The sequence below is a fragment of the Saccopteryx leptura genome, chromosome 2 (genome assembly GCF_036850995.1).
Source record: "Saccopteryx leptura isolate mSacLep1 chromosome 2, mSacLep1_pri_phased_curated, whole genome shotgun sequence".
In the NCBI taxonomy this organism is placed as follows: domain Eukaryota; kingdom Metazoa; phylum Chordata; class Mammalia; order Chiroptera; family Emballonuridae; genus Saccopteryx; species Saccopteryx leptura.
This window is the reverse complement of record NC_089504.1, coordinates 379050753-379072866: the sequence shown is the minus strand read 5'-3', so window position 1 is coordinate 379072866 and position 22114 is coordinate 379050753. Positions and strand designations below refer to the sequence as shown.

The window sequence follows — 22114 nt, the reverse complement described above, 5'->3', positions numbered from 1 at the left end:
TAGTGATCTGGACCAATTGGCATGGCATGGGATGCAACCTTAGAGAGAGAACTGTTCATCTGCCTTAAAATTCCACTCAACCCCTCACGCATGCACTATACGCTTCAGGAAGGAGAGCAATGGAGGGGACCTCTGGGTTCCGACTGGGGAGATGTTCTTGTATAGAAACTGAAATCTTTTTTAATACCTTCTCCAGGATCCAGACACTAAAGGGAATGAAGCAGGCTCTTGGTTGTTTCTGATGGGCCTTTAAATAATCCTACCATTAAAAAAAATAAATAAAAAAAAAAAAAAAAAATATATATATATATGCTTATTGTGTTAATTTTGGAAAATATAGAAAAAATACAAAGAAGAACCAGGAAATGCCATAATGTACATCTTATATGTATTTATATAGAAATTAAAAAGTTGGGATTATTACTTAGCAATTGGTTATGCACGTTTTTCTACGTCATTAGTGATTCTAACATGTTTTCTCATGCATTTCTAACAGGCCATTGGATGACTATACCCTGTAATCAATTCCCTGTTTCTGGAAATCTAGGTCATTTTGTTGTGATGAACATTCTTACAGATAAATTTCTGTGTCCTGAATAGCAGACTGAGACTAAAACCTTAGTTTAACCTTTTGTAAAATGGAAGTAACAATACCCATTTTCAAACACTGCCTATGGGCTGGCTTTAGCTCAGCGGTTCCTTTGAGTCAAGTTTGCTTGTCAAAACACTGTCTAGACTATATAGAAGAAGATGTAAAAAGTACTTAGCACAGTGCCTTGCATGTAGTTAGTTTTTCGTAAACAGTAGCTATTATTAGCTTACTCTAAGTGCCAAGAAGTAGAATTATATCCTCAAGGTTTTCGAGGGCTGTGCGGTTTCATTGTGTTAGTCTAACCCAAGGTCAGCAGGAAGAAAATCAGGTGAAATAAGAAGCTATCGTGACATATCAGCTCAGCCATGGTGTAAGCCTGTCCGGTTCTAGGCAGCCACAGATGGGGGCAGGGCAGTCACATGGCTGCTGTCCTGAGCATCCCCGGTCAAGACCTGGGATCTTTATCTACCAACATATTACGTAGCCCAACAGCTGCTCAGGTTTAAATGCATGCTCAGGTGAGCCAGTGAGAGCCATGTAAAGCCACCCCTCTCTTTGAAATTCATCCTTGTCCCCTTATTGCTCATCTTTGTGCCCAAACCATAAGGAATGGTGGCTGAAGGTGGCATGCCAGGCTCAGGGTAATCATTGCAACTCCTGGGAGAGGACTCATGCGTTTGCGTGTGATGTCTTAAGAGTGATCAGACCTGTCATCTTGTTGTATATAATGCGCTACTTAATAGCATAGAGCATCAGTGATAATTTGGCCTTCATTTGTTCCAGGTCGTAAAACAAATAAATGGCAAAGCCAGAACCAAATGCCAGGTCTTCTGGGTCTCTCCGCCACCGTATTTTCCTCTCTGAATCATGCTTATTTCAAGCAAATGAAAAGAAACCCAAGATTAGAGGTCACTGTGAATTTGCACAGACATGCCTGATGGTCTTTTCTGATAGTCACTGGAAAAATGAAACCACGTGGCTCTGTGTTCTGCCCTCTGCCTGGGCTGGGCCAGCCCTGCACATAATTCTGTTCACACCTTCAAGAAGCAGGAAGGGACTTTCATAAGGTGCCTCTTAGTTCTTTTCTCCCCTCCTAAATTCCACACAAATATTTGCAGCTGGTTTTTGTAAGACAAAGTCACTATTTTCTGCACCAGAACGTCACAGCCTACCAGCATCTCTCTCACTTCCTTGGGTGCACGGTAGAGGAAACTGGCCTTTGACACCTCGGCCACTTTCCACGCAGGCCTGGGGCAGGGGTGGGGGGGCAGTGCAATCGGGCTCGGAGGGCGGTTCACAACGCGCACCCAGACCCCGTCCTTGGGGCGCTCCGGACCTCCCACTCAGTGCCTCAGTCAATTCAAAGTTTAAAATCCTTATTAAAAAAGCGTTTTTATTGAGAGTTTAAATCTTTATTTTTAAAAAGTGTTTTTATTGAGTGTTTAAAGACACTAGTTCATCGCTTCCTGCAATAGTCGTCTACCACCTGCAGAGGAATTGTAGGGTGTCAGATTGTGGGCTATTGTACAGATGAGAAAGGCTGCCTTGATTTGCCTTATAATGGCTAAGCGTGGGTCTGGTGATTTTACCGAGTCCCACGGATCCAGCGAGAGGCCATGATAGCCATTCTTTTTTTTCTTTTTCCCCATTGATTTGAGAGAGAGAGGGAGAGAGAAGCATTAACTCGTTGCTTCACTTAACTGTTCCATTTAGTTGTGCACCCACTGAGTGCTTCTCATACATGTCATGGCCGGGGGTGGAACCCACGACCTCTGGTGTGCCATGTTGATGCTTTATCAACCGAGCCATCAGGCCAGGCCCATCATCATAGCCAGCCTGGTGGCTCAGTTATGCTCTCAAGTGCGTAATCAGAGCTGCCCACAGCAGGCCCTGGTCTGTCTGCCCAGGGTGTGGCTTGTGATCACAAAAGAGGACAGTAGGTCAGACAGAATAAGGTCACAGATTAGGCCAGAGTGATAGCTGAGAACATTGAAGTTCTTCAGGCTTGGGTCCATTTCTTGGCTCTGCCATTTCTATAACCTCAGTTAAGTGACTTAATTGCCCTAAGCCCTGATTTCCTCACCTGCAAATCAGCACCAATAGAAGTACCTCCCTTACAAGTTTGGGGGGTAATTAAATGAGAGAGTGCTTATAAAGTACTTGGCAGATGGTAAGTATTCTATAAGTGTCAGCAATCAATTTAATGCTTTTATGGTTCACATACTTTTAGAATTGATAAGAGGAGAGAGATCAACAGAAAAATATTTTTCTACTAGACATTTATTTCTTCGTTCAGAAAATATTTAGTGATCATTCATTGTATGGCAGGCACTCTAGACCTTGGGAGCACAAACATGAGAAGCTCATAGTGTACCAAATGCTACCAGCATAGAACAAAGCATTGTACTGACATGCGGTAAAACTACGGTAACAATGATATAAAGGGGTGTTGTGGGAGCGGGTGGCTTGGGGAACAGGCACCAAAAGGCTTCTCAGAACAGAAACGTGGAAGGGAGTCTGCATATTATTGAAGGCATTCCAGGCAAAGAAACAGTCTGCACAAAGACCTAGAGAGGGAACCCTGGCCAGATAGCCCAACTGGTTAGAGCATTGTCCTGGTAGGCGAGAGTTCCCGGTTTGATCCCTGGTCAAGGCACATGCAGAAATGGATCAATGTTCCTATCTCTTTCTCTCCCTTCCTCTCTCTCTCTAAAATCAATCAGTAAATTTAAAAAAAAAAAAAAAGAAAAGAAATGATTTATTAGAGAAAGGGAAGGCAGATTGGTACCATAACAGCCCATGGGAAACAGCCGGAGATGCATTCATTCAGCACCAGAGATAGAAGACACATTTCCTCCCTTCAAGTAGTTTAGAGACTGATAGGGAGAGGAGGACCAGCAAGTTAGTGACCATCGTGTGATCACTGTGATAATCAGGGCCCTCAGGAAGTGTGCACACTGAAAGGGATAGCTGTTCTCCGCCCAAAGCGGGGAAGACAGCCGTGCGCCGAAGGGGACACAACCTAAGACTTGCCGACTTGAGAGTTCATCAGTTGGAGAAAAGGGGAGGGAGAGAAGGAAAAACATTCCATAAAGTGTACAGAATGGGAAAGGGCGTGGAGGATTCTGAGTGGGCATGGGTCCCTTGAGATCAAACAAGCCTATAAGTAGGGCTGGAATAAGGAATGATGAGATAAAAAAAAAAAAAAAAAAGATGAGGCTAAGAGGCGCATGCATTCATTCACTCGGCAGATGTGTCCTGTGCACGCACAGTGTCCCTCCTGCACAGGGTTCTAGGCCCAATCATGAAGTGGACGAGAGGGCACAGAGGGTATTAGTGGATCATGAGGACCGATTTGGGTAAGATGAGGATATGACGTTAAGAAAACAGCGACTCCCATGGTGAACAACTATTTATTTTTCCGATCTGATTATAAGAGCGTCTCAGCTCAGCTAATGTTTACTACATCTCTAATACTTGTTAATCTGTCCTTTTAATAGAGAGCTATAAGCCTTAGGCTCAGAACACTGGCAGGTGAGAGTGCATAACTAGAATTTAGTAAGATTGTTTTGTTTCCTTTTTAAAAATGTTTATTTATTGGTTTTAGTGAGAGAGAAAGGGATAGAGAGAGAGGAACATTGAGCCGTTCCTGTATGTGCCCTGACCAGAGATCGAACCAGCAACCTTTGTGCTTAGGGCTGATGCCCTAATCAACCGAGCTATCTGGCCAGGGCTGTTTCCTCTTTTAAAAACCAAATTATTGAATACTTTCTGTTCGTGGCAAATAGTACTAGTATTTCATTTATAGAAATCATAAAAAAAAAATTTTGCATGTATTTGAGTTAAAGTAAATGAGTTCTTTTAAAGAAAAATATTTAAGTACAGTTCTAAGCAGGTAAGATGTTAATCTTACGATGATTTCTGATGATTTCATCTATTTTAAAAGACAGTGAAGGGCTGGGATGAGTCAGTGGCGTGTGTGTCCATGCTGCTACCCCACTGTCTCTGGGCTGAATCCAGCATCACAGAGGATCAGAGCTGCTGCAGGTGACTGTGTGGCCCCTGGCTTCCCCTCGGCGCAGAATACACAGAGAGCCGTCCAGCTCTAGGGGAGGCCCGGTCTGTTGACAGACGTTTCTGCTTATCTTGTTTTCACATCAGTTGCAACTCACGTCTGTTCAGAACAAGCGTGGGTGGGGGTTCCTCCCGCCTTGCCCTATGCTAGCTGTTAAAATAGGAGGGTGGTTTATCATATTGTTTTTCAAGTAAAGATCAGGACCGTAGTTGGTGACTCCAGTGGGTCACTGGAGGGATTTGCTGATTGCAAAGAAAAGCCAGCTAAGCTCTTTTGGGACTACATCAACGGCCACATCATAGTCATCCGATTTTGGAGATTAAGGTTTGGGGAAGTTTGAAGTTTTGTTTGACTGCCAAGGGACAATAGATATCTCTCAAAACATCTAAACTACATTTTCAAACTCAAATAATGGAACAGATTTTTTTTTAAATTTTAATTTATTTATTCATTTTAGAGAGGAGAGAAAGAGAGAGGGGGGGGGGGGGGAGAGAAGGGGGAGGAGCAGGAAGCATCAACTCCCAAATGTGCCTTGACCAGGCAAATCTAAGGTTTTGAACTGGCGATCTCAGCGATCCAGGTTGATGCTTTATCCACTGCGCCACCACAGGTCAGGCCTATGGGACAGTTTTTCAAATCAGTTTCCAGGAATCATAGCACACCATTGAGCACTAACATTCCAATTGTACTTTCCAATCCACGAAGCACTTTGACCAATATGATTATTCTCATATTACAGATAAGAATGCTGAAGCTCAGAAATACTAAGAAAATTTTGACCAAAGTCATGTGTTTTATAGCGAGTGACTGGGGAAGTTAAAAATCAAACCTGGGTTTCCTGCCTCCCAGTTCTGAGCTTTTTCCTCCGCCACCCTGCCTCACGTGTTCCTCACATTCTGTTCTGTCAAAGTGAATTCTCTATTTGCTGTTTCAGCATATAGCATCCCAGTGCCTTGACAGCTGAAGCTTAGGGGGTGCAATATAGACATTATTGTAAGATAACAGGGTTTTGACTCATTACATTGCTCTGTAGAGTCATGAGTTGACGGCACTTCGGAGAGAGTTTTCTCACTAAGGAAAGAGACTAGTATTTACTGAGCCTGTCACATGCAAGAGGGTATGTATTTTACATACCTCCTCTCTGCATCTTCCACCAGCACCTGGAGATGTGTTTTCTTATCCCCAGGTGACAGATGATTGCACTGGAGCATGGAGTTACAAAGAAACTTACCCAAAGTTGTATGCGGTGGAGCCTGAATTTAAACCTAGCTTTGCCTAATTCCAAAGCCAACCCAGTCCAACACCCACGTTCTATGGATGAGGAAACCGAGGCAGTGGAGTGACTGCTGTGGTCCCACCACCATGGCAGGGCTGGATCTCATCAGCATAATCCTTGTCCTCTTCCCAGCACACCTGGCGGACCTCATCTCTTAGGGCAGGGGTTCTCCCTGTCCCATGCGAAGAAAGTTGTCAGCACTGCAGATGACCTCTTCGGTCCTCACCTGTGCCCCTGTGGCCATGAGAAATTTTTGTTGTGATTCACATCAGCCATTAATTTCTATCTCCTGTTGCTTTCTACCTTCCAGAATCCTCCACACACACACCCATGTAGGCTTTGACAACAGTTGTACACAAGTAACTTTATTTGATCACTTGATCTGTACAATTCTCCCCACGTTACAGCAGGGTAGGCGAGAGTGGCTTTTGAGACTACTGAAAAGGAAGGCTAGCATAAAGCTGAAGTAGAGAAGAGTGACACGTCACACAGTAGAGACAGCACCACAGTATGGGGAAGCCCAGGGGAAATCTTAGGTGCCCCAGCTTTGAGGTGCTATGGCCCAGGCCCACAGGAACCCTCGGTGCCACGTGTGGAGGCCCTCCGTGTTGCTGCAAAGGCCAGAAACTAAAGCTGGCTTACCCACCCCCAGGGTTCCCACACACCTCCTCCCTCTGTTCAAGGCGTACTCCCTACCCCTTTGGAAATCTTTTTATTTTTTTCAGTGTTGGTCACTGATGTTTATTTTAAGCTGCAGTTGTGTCTAAATGTGTAGTATATGCAAACCATCTACTGGGATTCGTTCTAAATCTCTTGGTCCCCGAGAGGGGCCTCAGGGACAGGAAAGGTAGAGGAGTTGCATGAGAGGGAACTGGTACCTATCAGGTGTTTTCTCTACGGGAGCGAGTTCAGTTAACCCACACAACAACACTGGGAGGGGTGGTAGTCCAGTCTCACAGAGGACACTGAGGTTCACAGTGGGAAGTCATTTGCTCAAGGTTTCCTAGCTCCCAAGCTGCAGAGCCAAGGTCAGAATCCATCCTTCTCTCCAGAGCACATGCTCTTTCCACTCTGCTATGCGTCATATGTGGCAGAGTGCCTCCCTTCCGCATCCCACAGAGTGGGAACGATGTGCCCCTTATCTCAGAGAACTCACAACTAGAAAGAGCGTGGCACGGGGGTGGGTGGAGGGCGTGCACAGAAGTGGGTGTGAATCCCGGTGCTGCAGCTTCCTGTGTGCTCACGGGGTCCCTCTCAGTCTCTGTGCTGTACTAGCTACCTTCCAGAATTAGTATGAGGAACACATCAGATGATAGATTTTAAATGTTTTGCAATCTGTTCAACTCTACATAAATGGTATTATTTCGTTTTGAAATAGGATCTAGGAATTGACAACGGTACCCACAAGCCAGTGGTGGAAGTGGTCATTAGCCAATCAGGAGCTTTTTAGTCATCTGGACTCACTTGGTGGGCAGCTGTGTGGTGGGAGATAAAGGGTGGGTATTAGTGGAGGCCCAGCAGGTGTGGATCGGGGAGGCCACGAGAAGCTGTGGCAGCCATCGTCCACCTTGGAGCAATCCTGCCATGTGACTGAGGAAGAAGTCAGTCCCAGGTGATTAGGTGGAGACCTAGAAGTTCATCTTTGCAGACTTGGCTCAAAATCTGATTCCTGGAGGCTTCATACTAAATGCAAAGTTACCAGTGCCGGGCGGATGGTTTAACATCGAGGCTGTCTCCTCCTCTGGTTTGGGCTCTGACCACAGTTACACAGATGCTGAGTACTTTTTCTTTCTTTCTGTAATTCTCCAAGTTACGTTTTTAAAGTTTGGTGGATAAGTTTAACATTGCTTTTGAACTTTTTCATTTTATTTTTTTCAATGAAAATTTTCCTGTGTTCATCTTATTTGCTCTCAAAACTTCTGACCATTACTTCTGATCTTGATGGCAGCAGTGTGTGATGTAGCTGGTAAGTGTTATCATTGGCAGACAAAGGAGATCGTCCCGTGAGGAGCTGTAAACTGCCCAGGCAGGGACTCCTGAGATGGGGCCACGCCCCAGAGATTTACGACTCAGTGTTTGTATATGCTAAGAGTTACAGAAAAAGACACTGCTTCACATTTCACCAGAACCATCATGTTTCATCACAAAAGACATTAGCGCCATGGGTGATACTATGTTTTCTATTAAAAATTCCCGGTCCCCAATGTTCTAATCCTGTCCAGCCCACAGGCCTGTACTAATTTGCATGGTCATGAGAGTCTGCTCCATCTGTTTTGAATTTCTTGGTGTCTTTGTCTGAGGACAATAACAGATCTAGTTGTGCCTTGGGAGGGTCTGCGGACTTCACTGATAGATTTTTGGATTACAAAGAAACGAAAAAACAGTAAGAAATATTCTATTTTTTTTTCTTTTTTGGTAATTCAGCCTTGTAGCCTGCCCCAGGGTAATTAACAGAAGGGTAAAAAGTTAAATGTTCCACTCTAAAAAGCAGTGGGAGAAACTGCATAGCATGGAAATAATAAAATTAAGTCGTATTAATGAGAGCGAGGCACTTGCGGTGACAAGTTCTGCTGGTCACCCGAAGGGATGGGAGTCTTTTCAAGCTGCTTTTTAAGTAATACTCAAAGTTTCCGACATCTGTGGGCTTCTCACAAGGTGCTTTTCTTCCTTCTGACACTAATGTCAGGGCCCTGAGCTCTGAGGAGACACAGAGGTTTACTCACTGTCATGGGGTTGCGTCTACCTGCACCCCCATAGCACCCACCTCAGCCCTCTGCTTCTCATGAGTAATTAAGGGTGTTTAGAGTAGGAGGGGTGGCGGCCCGAGAACAAGACCACTTCTTTCCTCTGACTTGCCATTGGAAATGTGTCTGCCTGTGTGTCAAATCCTGTCCTGACAACTTTTGTCCGCAGCAAACCATCTTCCTCCCGTGACCTCCTGAGGCGTATGTCGGCCTCCTCCCCTTCCTCCCCCATGAGACCTTATACCACCATTGAACTTACCCACATTTTCTCCTTGGTGCTCAATGGAGGCTGCCGCCTCTGTGGGAGTTCTGTCCCCCTCAGTCTTAACACGGGGCTTGCAAATATCATATGAACGTGCATAGTTATGTGCAAGGAATCTTTTTCTCCAACACAGGAATGACATCAGTGTAGAGAGAGTTATAAGGGTCTAAAATAAAGATCTGTTGAAAGTACTTAAAGAAGGCAGAGAACATCATCACATAAAATAAAATACAGGACTCAATACCCGAAAGGCATAAAGACTCCTTGCTTTCATTATTGAAGGTCAGATTGGAGACTTCGGAGAACCCCAAATGACAAGAGATTCTAGAAACCAAAAATGTGTTTGGGGTTTTGGAGAACAGATAAAACAATAAGCAGGGAGGAGAGCCATCATATTTTAACCCAGAAAAAAAAAATGTATATTTCTCTTACTCTTCTTTGGACTATATTAATGCAATTACAAGGAGGGAGAGAAATTGCTATGAAACTTACTACCAGTCCTGATTTTTTATGTATTCATTCATTTATTTATTCATTCATTAAGTGCATCACACACTCTCGGAGGTCGGGTGCCCTGTCCAGTTTATTTTTGGAATGTCCTCTTCCTTCTCTTCTCTGAGCTTGGTCCACTGTAGGTACTTAGTACACGGTCATTGAACTGCGTTGGCTGCAGACATACCACATAGTTCTTTAAAATGTCTTTTTCTTTTTGCTTTTCAAAACAATTGTCAGTGAAACAACACTTACCTCTTTGGAAAATATGGGGAAATCTACCTGATTAACAATCAAAGACGAGGTTTTGAAATTTAGGCAGTTTATTGGTTTCTTTTCTTTTCTTTTTTTAGGTGAGAGGAAGGGAGATAGTGAGGTAGACTCCTACATGTACCCCAACCAGAATCTACCCAGCAACCCTATCTGGGGCCAGTGCTCGAGTACTGAGCTATTTTTAGCACCTGAGGCTGATGCACTCCAACAGAGCTATCCTCAGCACCTGGGGCTATACTCGAAACAATGGAGCCACTGGCTGCAGGAAGGAAAGAAAGAGAAAAGGGGTATAGAGAAGGGAGAGAAGCAGATGATTGCTTCTCCTATATTCTCTGACTGGGAATTGAACCTGGGATGTCCATATACCAGGTCAATGTTTTATCCACCGAGCCACCAGCCAGGGCCAGTTTATTGGTTTCAGAAAGAAGTTTATATCATGTCTGAATAGAAATGTTTAGACATTGAGAATAAGTGAGGCCATCTGAGACTCCAGGCTTCTTGGCATAAATGTAAAGTATTGTTTTATTGTACTTCTGAGACTCTTGTTTTGTGAGGTCAAGCTTCCTTCCTCCCAGCACACAGAAAATGACTGACTGAACAGATCTAAGAGAAAGAGGACTTGGAGCCCTGGTATTGGTTTGGGGGTGATGGAAAAGCACATTTCTCTAGTGCAAAGGGGAGATCAGCAATGGCATGGGCCCTAGGAGGTGCATTCTTGGGACCTGGCGTCCTCGGGATGTGCCCTTCCATCTTCAGAGTGGTTGTTCCTCCCTATCTTAGTGGACAAGGAGGCTCTCTTGGCCTAGGGGCCACTGCCTCTTATAGGCCAACAGTCATCTCAAGAATGACTCACTTGGATTCGGAAATCAGCCTGACTCAAGGAGCCTGTGACTTTACAGGTCCCATAGAGACCGAAACAGAGTTTTGCCAACAGGAGCAGGTGCTTCGTAAGCTATGTGTGAACACAGAGAAGCCAAAGCTGGTTGGCATTTTACACTGGAACTGAGCCCTGGGCTTGGGGATCTGGAAGCCCGCCACCTGCATGTTCTAATTCAGCCAAACACGGAGCATCTGAATCACAAGTGCCCAGGATCTTCCTCTGAGAGGACGGCCGGAAGAAATTCATAATTTTCAGTTTTGAGCACACCTGCTGCTCTTCGCCTTGGGTTGTAGGTTGGCTTGTAAAAGGTCAGGCAGGCCATCGGGTGTGAGAACAGTTTCTGGGGCGGGGGTGGGGGGCGGGAAGCCTGAGTGCAGGGGACTCAAGAAGCTTCCATTGCAGCAGATAGTAAGAGAATGTCCTGTTCTCAGGCTGCTGGGATGTTAGCTAGGCCACTATCTCACAGAGATGATAGACAGATATCTTTGGAAACAATTGTGTATATTGTGCTTTTAAATAGAGAACTTTATTCCAGGTTTCTTTAAGGGCGGCACTTTCTAGAGTTGGCAGAGGGTAGAAATAGTCATTCTCTTATATTTTCTTTATTTTGGGGTTAGAAGAAAGGAAAAGAAGGTTACCGAGATGAAAGACCTATGGTTAAAGAAAAATTTGTGTTCCGGCTCTAATTCTAGTTACTTCAGCAGTGGGAGGGAACAGGTGCTAACCTGGCCAAAATGAGATGTTTGGCCATATCCCAGCCCCCTGGCCCAGCAAAGGAGAAACTGACCCATGGACACAAGCCAGCCAAAATCATCAGTTCCAAAGCAAAATGGCTTTGACTTTGTATCTGCCTCAACTTACAATCCTTTCTACTACTGACCATCAGTTCCAGAGCCCACCGTCTACTGCAGGGGTCGGGAACCTATGGCTCATGAGCCAGATGTGGCTCTTTTGATGGCTGCATCTGGCTTGCAGACAAATCTTAAATAAAAAAAATAATAACGTTAAAAATATAAAACATTCTTATGTATTACAATTCATTCATTTCCTACTGGTCATGTTCATGGTTGCGGGTGGCTGGAGCCAATCACAGCTGTCCTCCAGGACAACACCAAATTTTTATTGGATAATGCATAATGTACACAGGTTATTGTATAGCTCTCATGGAATTACATTTTAAAATATGTGGCGTTCATGGCTCTCTCAGCCAAAAAGTTTCCCGACCCCTGGTCTACTGCCTGAGGGCTGGTGACCTTCCTTCCCTTTCCACACCTTGGAAATTTCTCATAGAAACTGTGGAAGCAAGATCGGCTTTCCAGTCCTAATGAAGAGAGACTGTTTCTCAAGAAGCTATCATTCTGAAGTTGCTTGTGTGACCCTTGGGCTTTTTCACCGATGACCTTAAATCTCACGTACTCAGATGGGCATCCCCCACCATGAGCTACTTCATGTGGTTGGTTCCTAGTGGGGCCTTCCCAGTAGGTGAGTGGATAAAGAAAACAAGTACAATGGATCCTTTCTGGCCTTCTGATTCTTGCTACTCACTCTATCACGGGACTTACTACTGCTCTTACTCTGCTTAACTCAGAGGTAGGCATTCTTCCTTTGTGATGGGAACAGTTGACTAACTGGAGTCCCAGGTGGGGCATCAATCTTTACAAGTTGCACGGAGGCATTTGTCCACACATTTGACCTGAGTCTGGACCTTGGGCCACCTAATGTCCTAGTGGCTATTCCTAAAGAGACAGAAGCAGTGGTGGGATCCAAATAATTTAACAACTGGTTCTCTGCCCTAATAACCGTTTTAAATATAAAAAAATGACATACCAAAAGGTAGTTTATTATTTCATGCATCTAAGACTTAAATAAGAACAATAAAAGAAGTACACAAAACTAGATTGTTATAAGAAAGAGTTTTAAAATATTAATGAAAATATATTAAGTAAAACGTGACAAAAAATAATAAAACTGTTATTTAGGCTATTTTCATATTGCTCCTTGACTAGCATCCTCACTTGCAATTTTTTCACCTATAGACGGAGTGAACATTACTACGGGTGCTTAGAATATACTGTTGCGCAGGTGAACGTTAAAATGGAGTAAGGACTGTAAATTTCTGATTTCCACACTGGGCGGCTGCCCAGGTGCCCACCTTAGAGAGAACCCTGATTACAAGTGCCATTTTAAAACTGGTTTGTCAAACTCAACAAAAAATTATGTATCGGTTCTGCTGAACCAGTGTGAATCGGCTGCATCCCACCACTGATCAGAATGTTCCTCATAAAGACAGAAGATAAAGATATTCCCTCCTTGTTTGCCAAAGCTCTGGTTTTTCCTACCATCCCCAGATTCAGATAGAGGGATGAGGACTCTAGAAAGTATAGGTTCTTTGTTAGAGTCTATCTGTCCTTTTCCAAGTAAAGTCATAAAAACAGATTTGAGAGTGCTCTCCTCTGCTCGAACCCTTTGGTGGCTGAGCACTCATGGGCCTTCAAAGGCCTTGTTTGCACGTCTGGCCGGCTGTGGAGAAGTTCCTCCCATAGAGGTTTGAAGAAGTGGCTTTGCTGCCAACAATTTGTTTTGTTAAGTTAGAGCGTACAATTTACATTTTACTCCAGTACCCTGGATACAAGATCCCCTTAGGGACTAAGCCTCATAACGGAGTGTGCTGGAGGGGGCAGCTGGTTTGGGGAGAGCCTTCAGAATAGAGCTTAATGCTTGCTGTCTCCTGGTGTTGGAATCTGAAAAAAGGGGGAAGCCTTTCAGAACTGTTTAGATGGGTGGTCACAGAAATCCTTGGCTGGAAGGAGTGTACCAAGAAGTCACATGTACAGGTTGGGGCAAAAGCAAGTTTATTGTTGTGAGTATGTGAAACAAAGTTTCTTCTGGTATTCTTATTTATTAGTTAGTGTTTTATCTTCTCTATGAACAACTGTAAACCTACTTTTGCCTCACCCTGTATGTACACAAAAAATAAAGAGTTTGGCTCATATACTGAAAAAGGATGGGGTTAGAAAATGGAGAATTTCAGCTGCACATTGTCGTACATATACCAAGCAGGAGATTGCACCATGCCAGGTAAAGGAAAATGTTTGCCTCCATCGAAATCTTGCAGGGTTGACGGGCTGTATTCTTCAGTCATGACTTGGTCCCAGATTCTTTCAACATTATCTTTAGTCTAAAGTAAAAACAGTACAGTAAGAAGATTCCTGTGGACAATTTCCAGCTGATTTCTTCTGGAAGAAGTGCCTTTTACTCTGAAATTATACCTTCCCTACTTTTTGCTATTAAAACCTCCTTTCTTTTATGAACTAATGGTGACCATTGGTAGTGGAGAGTTTAGATAAGATTTTTTTCCTTCTTTTCCAAGTGAGAGGAGAAGAGGTAGAGAGACAGACACCCACCTGTGCCCTAACTGGGATCTACCTGGCAATCCCCGTCTGGGGCTGATGCTCTGTCCATTTAGGGCCATGCTTGCAACTGAGCTATTTTTAGTGCCTGAGTTGGAGGCTCCACAAAGCCATCCTCAGTACCTGGGGTGATGCGCTCGAACAATCAACCCATTGCAGCAGGAGGGAAAGAGAGAGAGAAAGAGAGAGAGAGAAGGACGGAGTAGAGAAGCAGATGTTTGCTTCTCCTGTGTGCCCTAACTGGGAATTGAACCCGGGACATCCACACACTGGGTCAATGTTCTACCATTGAGCCAACCAGCCAGAGATTAGATTAAGATTCTTACTTGAGCAAATTAAAATTTAACAATCCTATGTGATCCACCCCTACCCCACTGGCCCTTGTTCACAAAAATCATTGGTCCATAAAATGCAAATATTTGGAACCAACTGGTTTACCTACATTCTTGTAAGCTACAAGACAGGTAAAACTTTCCTGTTCCCTATCCTAAGAGAAGACTCTATCTATATCTTATTCTGCACATTTTCCAGTACTTTTTTCCTACCTCTGATGGGGAATTGTAACCTTTTCCTAGCCTGTGCCTTCTCTACTTGATATCCTCCTTCCTTATCTTTCTTCTAGAAAAACCTTCCAGATACCCATTGCAAGAGAGTTAATTTGCCTCTTCCTCTGGGCTGCCCAAGCACCTTGTCCATATTTTCTTAAAACCTTTACTGTGACAAAGGATAGTTATTTGAATGAGATTTTTTTCCATTAAGCTGTAAGGTCCCTGACAGCTTATTGTTTAATTTTTTTTTTGTCATTACTAAGCACAATACCTGATAAATTTATATATTTGTTGAATGAATAAACATCCTAAGTCAGGTGACAGTTGAAGCCTGTTGTCTTGTTTGTCTCCTTGAGTAGACATGAATAGCTAATTTCCTATATAATAATTCTTACTGAATACTGTGATGCCTGACCAGGTGGTGGTGCAGTGGATAGAGCATTGACCTGAGATGTTGAGGACCCAGGTTCAAAACCTTGAGGTCACTGGTTTGAGCATGGGTTCGCTGGCTTGAGTGTGGGATCATAGACATAATGCCATGGTTGCTGACTTGAGTCCAAAGGTCACTGGCTTGAGCAAGGGGTCACTGGATCAGCTGGAGCCTCCCAGTCAAGGCACGTAAAAGAAAGCAATCGGTGAACAACGAAGGTGCCACAACTATGAGCTGATGCTTCTCATTTCTCTTCCTTCCTATCTGTCTCTGTCTCTCTTGCTTAAAAAAATTTTAAAAATACTGCCTGATCAGGTGGTGGCACAGTGGATAGAGTGTAGAAATGGGATGTAGAGGACCCAGATTTGAGACCCTGAGGTCGCCAGCTTGAGAGCGGGCTCATCTGGTTTGAGCAAGGCTCACCAGCTTGAGCCCAAGGTCGCTGGCTCGAGCAAGGGGTCACTTGGTCTGCTGTAGCCCCCCCCCCCCCGTCAAGGCACATGAGAAATCAATCGAGAACAACTAAGAAACTGCAACGAAGAATTGATGTTTCTCATCTCTCCCTTCCTGTCTGTCTGTCCCTATCTGTCCCTCTCTCTGACTTTCTCTGTCTCTGCCACAAAAAATAAATAAATAAATAAATAAATAACTGTTTAAAAAACAATTCTGCGATGGAGTCCCTCTTTGGACACCTCTTCTCCTGATGTTATAATAATACTAGTGGAGAAACAGTGGGTCAGGAATCTGAAACCTGAATTCTAATTTTGATCTATCCCAAGTCACTTTCTCTTTGGAGACTCAGTATTCTACCAGTAGAGGAAAGGGGTTGAGAGTGATTATCTCAGAGGTCCTCACCATCCTCAATACCCTAGAGAGGAGGAAGTGGAAGAGAGGGGCCCTCAGCTGTGAGATGCATGACTAGTCTCCAGGGGATTTTACAAAATCATTTACAATCTTAGTTTGAGTTTTGGTAACCCATTTGTTCATTTTTACTTTTAACAAATTTTATTGCCAAATAGACAGTAGTATTCACTTGTATCTCTCTAAAGGGTTACACAGGTTTTCGAATCAGAGCAGCTCTAAGTTTGTTGGAGGTTGGAGTCCTGATCTCAGAAGGTAGAGCTCTAAGTTGTGTGTTTTTGTGATTGATTGATTGATTGATTGATTCGTTCATTTGTTCAGTTGCCTGGCATTGAAAGAGCATTCCCAGTTATGGATTTAAGATAATGGATAATAAATGATACAGCCTAGCCTTCCAGGTCACTACAACAGGAGGCAGATAACAGGAGTTAGAATCTATAGGTCAGTGTAGTCTGGGGAGGTCATTCAGTAGCAGGAGGAAGAGCAAGTTTGGTAATGTGCTGGTAGTGGGGGAGATGGTGGGGCCACCACCATTATATGCCAGGCATGCTGCTGTCTTCTGCATATATTATCTCACTCTACATCACAAGCATTCTGCCTGGTTAATCCAGTCTCCTCCCATTTGCGAAAAGAGGTTCAGAGACATTAAGTGCCATCTTTGATATCCCCCATCTGAAAACTCGTGGAGCCAGAACTGAAACTGTTCATCCAGGTCTCCGACCTGCACCTCCAGAAGCCTGTGATCGCGAGCTGCAGTTAAGTGCCAGTGGCCCTGACACTGTCCAAAGGGAGAAGTGGTCGTGGGGGTGGAGGTTTTCCCAGAGGGCATCCTGGGGAGAGAGCAGGGGGAACAGAATTGGTGGGTGATGGGAACACAGAAGGCCCGTGTTACACACCACTTCCCTGCAGCTTTTGCACTCTTATCCATGAGGAGAGGAAGCGTACATGTAGGTTTTTGGAGGGGGGAGGGGGTTGGAGGAGGTGGTTGGACTTGTTGGGGGAATAGCTATGTGTACATCTTGGGTTTTCTGGGACAATCTTAATTTTGAAACCATGCCTTTCATTGGCAGGTCATAGAACATTGATCTTGACTCTTGTTTTAGAAAATAAGGTCACCGGTAAAGTTATGGGGCTAAAAAGTGTGGGAGCCCTGTCGCTTGAGGACTACTGGAGGCATGATTCTTGGAAAGAAAAATTCAAGCACTCCTGACTTTATGCCTCTGCGTGCAGGCAAGAAGAGTCCCTCAGCTAACCCCCCTAGAGGGAACCCCCATCCGTCCTCTTTAAAATCTCTGGCAAAGAAGGAGCTCAGCCTTGTAGTTCCAGGCTCAAAATCTCTGAAGCAGCTATTTCTTCTGGGACAGGGACCCCATCCTTACTCCAAGCCCTGGAATCCTTAATCTTTTTAGTGCTGTAGTGTTTAGGAAAAGAGGAAAGGTCATTGAATCCCATCTAAAAATCCCATCTCCTTCCTTTCTTGTCCTTTGCCACACTCTCTACGTAGGTGTGTCCTATCTAAGTCATCAATGACAAGATGGGTGTCCCTGAGTGCTAGGCAGGCTCACAGGACACAGGCAGGGTAAAGTCGAGCACAGGTCAGAATGTGGACTTGGTGAGCGGGTTCAAGGGGTCAGTAAGGAAGGCTGGGTGTTGGTAACTCTCGTGTGCCTGGTGAAGACTCCTACCAGGAATACGTATGCCTGTGGTTCTCCTGAGCGTGTTCCCAGGGCATGCCGGTCTGGCCTTGGCGTTGGCCGCCTCACTGCCTTGTTCTGCGTACTTGGCACAGATGCATGTAGGAAAAGAACCGAGGTTTCCTGACAGAACTGACTTTCTGTGTTTCACTTTGGGCAAATCCCCTGCTCTCCTTGGGGCTTCCTTCTTCTTCCTCTAACCTGGGTGTACTAATCTTGCTCCTGATGTCTACACACACCCCTCACAAGGATACCGAGAAGAAGGAAGGAAAAGCAAAGACTCTCGAGGCTACAAAGCACCCCAGGGTTGATTCTGCCCATCCTCTCCCTCCAGCCAAGTTTTCTGGGCACAACAATACCCATACCAGATGAAAGAATGTGCCCTGGCATAAAGACCACCTAGGAGGAAGAACCCACAGCTTCCCCTTGGGTGGAAGCCAAGTTGGAAGTTGTTATGACAGCTTTTTTTTTTTCCTGCTTTGCTGTTCATCATCAAGTAATTTAGGCCATTTGGGGGAAAAATACTTCTCTCAAAATGAGGGAGTGATTTGCGGCATCTGTTACTTCCTTTTTAATTGAATCTGTTCTTTCCAGATACTAGGAGCGAGTGCCAAAGTCAGCAGTAGAATTCAGCTGTGTACATTTCGAAGGCGCTGGAAGATAAATTTATGTGCTCTGTACGGATGCAAATTGTACAGAAACCAGATGGCCACGTTGTTTCTCAAGGTCCTCTTGAGGGGAGTGGCTGATCTGAAGCTCTAGGGTCAGGAGGTGGGAGGTCAGTCAACTCTCCTAAGGAGCTGCCTTGGTGGATACACCCCAGGGTAGGCTTGGAAGCTTGGTGGGGGAGGGGTGCAGGTCACATGACAGGAGCTTCCTCAGGAGCCTACATGGACCCAGAGGCTCGTGAGCCTTCTGTGTTGCCCCCAGCGATGGTTTCGTGCAGACAGGGTCCAGTTGGCTTTTGCCTTCTCCAACCTTGTTGAGCACCAGGAGGGCTACCATGGGAGGCGATGTTAATTTCTTCCCCCACGAAGTGCTCTGGTTATAAGACTCCGAGAGCTGGGAAGCAAAGGGAGGAGTCAATGAGATTCTCGGGTCTTTTGGCATTAAAACAACAACAGCAACAAAACCCTCTGAAACATACAAAGCTCCAGTGGCTTAAAGCACAGCTCCTTAAAAGCAGTTGTTTGCAGAAAAAATGGGGATTTTTCTCCAGAATGAATGGGTAGTGGTTTTACTGGGACGTAGGTACGCCTCTGAGCCGAGTCCCAGAAAGTTCGATGGATATTCATCTTCCATTTTTGTGACGCCTCCTTTCTGAGCCTTTATCATCAGAATTTGGAGATCGTGATGTGCCCACCTCCTAGGCTTCTTTGTTCCCCAAGACGAGGTAGGGCAGCTTGGTATTGGTGGTCCTTGTTTCAGGCGGGCAGTTGAGGCTCCGAATGGGGATGAGGCTTTCCGTGGCACACCAAAGGGGCAGGGTGGATCGTAAGAGCTGCACCACACCATGAAGGGAGGCCTTGGTCTGGGCAGTAAAAAGTATTGTGCTCGGCCCACATTGTGGCGTTGGATGAATGCGCACAAAACCCTGAGTCACAGCCATTGAGGAAGGCAAGAAGTTATGCTAACTAAGGCAAAGATCTGTAGATACGGAAGCCCTTGGCAAGGAATAGCCTGTGGAGATGGAAGAAATACCATCGCTTTGGCCTCAGGGGAGTGGATGTTGTTTGTCCAATGAGATAAGCTTGTTAGCAAAGGTAAATAACAGTAGAGACATCTTCCATTTGTCTGAGAGCCATGCCCCAATTCTTGGTAAGAGTTTTTCAGAGAATCATAGTATTTTATTTTGGGGACTGGAGAGTGTATTTATTCCCAAATGTGGCTACATCTTGGAATCATCTGGGGAGTTGTTTTTTTTTAAACCCAGCTAATGAGAGTATACTCCTGAAGAATCTGCCTCTGAAGGTCTCAGGGAAACTGGGACCTGGAATCTGCGTCCTGACTGAACTGCACGAGTCAGCCCCAAATGCAGCCAGCTTGGTGGTCTGGACTGATCTAATCCAGCCTTCCCTGAAATGCTTACGCCCCATGTCAGAGACCATCTCTGGCTAACTTAATAGAAGATTTTCGGCAGCTCACAGAATTGACCTGCAGCCTGGATAACCAAGCTCTAGAAACAAGAGCCAAGGACACTGCTGACAGACAACTGCCCCACCCCTACACTTTGGGGCACTCCTTCAAGGTTCTAAGTCTTTCATGGGAGCAGCTGATTGGCTTAGTCTTCTAGGCCATGTGCCTGGGTGTTATGGCAGGAAGCTGTAAAAGAGAACATCTGCCCCACTGGCTTCCATACCGAATGCCCCCTGGATAAGGAGTCTCAGAGACAGGATGGCTAAAACAACAGTTGCTGCCTACAGATCCCCCCTACAGGATCGCCACCAAGTGTTCATCAAGATTGCCTGAACTCCTCTGTTGTCGGGGGATCTCTCCACCTTACAAGTCAGTCTGTGCCATTGTTGGGCCTATCTGATGATTACAAAGTTTTTCAAAAATCTGCCTCTTTGAAATTGCTACCCACTGGCCCTTAGGGCCAAAATCCCATCTGAACAGATTTTGGGGTCATTTCAGATGTAGATTTAACAGTGGGCGCACCGGGCACACGCCCTGAGCCCTGACTTCTGAAGGGCCCCGCAAAACCCCAACTTTACACTTTTTTCTAATGACACCAAGTTTGGTTTCATATGTGCAATTTTAACATTAACAGTACATAATATTTTTTATTTATTTAGAAACATGGTCAACAGTTATTTTTATTTTCCCTGTCTCTCTCTTTATAAGGGGCCCAAAATTTTCTTCTGTGCCTGGGTCCTCAACCAATCTTAATCCGCCTCTGGGTCATTGAAGAAAATCATCTGAGTTTCTTCTTCTACCTTTACTTTAAAATCTGGAGCAATGGGCAGGCTGATCCCCCTTCCAAGAATTTGGTCCAGAGACAGCATGCTGAGATGGAGAAAACTCAAGGTTGAACTTGGTCTTGGCTCTGAGTCTGGGATGTGCTGCTTCTCAGTTGTGTGAGTTTGGATCACATTACCCGTGATCCTCAGTTTCCTCACCGGTAAAACCGGAGGTACTGATGGGGGTAAGAATCAAGTTCAAACACTTTACAAATGTGCTTTCTCTTTCCAGCCTTGCTCCCAGGGAAGCAACCCTGCTGATGAGTCAGGCAGACCTGAGTTTGAGCCCGGGTCCCACTTACTACCTTACTATCTGCATTGTCTTGTACAAATTATTTACCTTTTCCTTTGTTTGTCTGTAAAGGAGGCACAGTAATAATAGCGACGTCGTGGAGCTGTTAGCACTGAAGATTGAACAAGCTGAATGCCCAAGGCTTACATAGTGCTTGGTACATAAATAACACTCAGGAAATATTATTCCTTGTTAGTACCGAGTGGCAGTCCAGGGGGTGACTCCTCGCTCTGGAATTACTTGGGGACGCTGCCAGTGGGGGAGGTGCCTGCCTCTTTGAGAACAATAGTAGCCTTGCTGTCAATGTCTAGGAAGAGAGAAATAGGACACCATGCTGCTTTCTTGTGCTTCTCAGCGACCAGCCAGAAAGCTTCTGAATCAAGATCCCCGTGACTGGTGTTGAGCCATAGTCTGTAAGGGACATTCACCCCCATCTCTCGCCAGAAGAGACACAGCAGACTCTGTCCGAGAAACACCGATTAGAAAGTCCATCATGCTGCTCCTCTCCTCCTCTTACCACCCTTCCCATCCCATCTGTTTCTGTCCCTCTCCCCCTTCAAAGCACACACATAGTAGACACAAACCCCTTTTTCCTCTCACAAACTGGTAATAATTAAAAAAACAAAACAAAAAATCCCACATACAAAATCCAAACATCCAGCAAGATTTTGCTCTGGAGACCCAGCTTTGGAATTGCTTGAGACAGAGACATCACCCCCCCTCCTCCAAGACTAGGAGTCACAGAGTTCAAGCTCTTGAATTTTAGTCAAAGTTACATGTTCCTCTCTTTTGAAAAGACTCCAAAAATGGAGGCGACTCAAATGCTTCTCTTTCCTCTTTCTGCTGCGCTAGGGATCACCTTCGCGTGTTGGGTTCAGAGGCGGTGGGGATGATGGAGAGAGGATCGGGAGGTGGAGTTTTCTGGTTATGTTACACCGCCCCTCGTGTGGGGTGGTGGCAGCAAGCTGAGGCTGACAGGAACCCCGAAAGGAAGGGGAATGTTTGGACAGAGTAGGAGCACAGGGATTCTCTGTCCACTCTGATGTTTGGGACATCGGGATGTCCTTTCCCATGCTGAGGCTGGTTTACTTAGGAAACCTGGCTCAGAACTTTCAGGAAGCTTGGGTTATAGCTATGTCCTCTCTCCACCTCTGGACAGATAACACAGCTAGCTGCGCTGTTGCCCTCTTAGATAAAATCCTTGTCTGTGAAGTCAAGTCCAGTTTTCAAAATCTTGGGTGTCCGACCAAGCTGAGGAGAGGAGACCCAGGAAGGTTTGCAAGAGGAGAGATAGAAGAAAAATCCTCCCCTTTCCTCCCAGCGGA

At 45.1% G+C, this 22114-nt stretch overlaps 1 protein-coding gene across 1 annotated transcript in view; it reads left to right on the top strand.

The window, feature by feature from the left end:
• UBASH3B (ubiquitin associated and SH3 domain containing B) overlaps positions 1-22114 on the top strand; it is a 136886-nt gene that overhangs the window by 33283 nt on the left and 81489 nt on the right. The window lies entirely within an intron of this gene.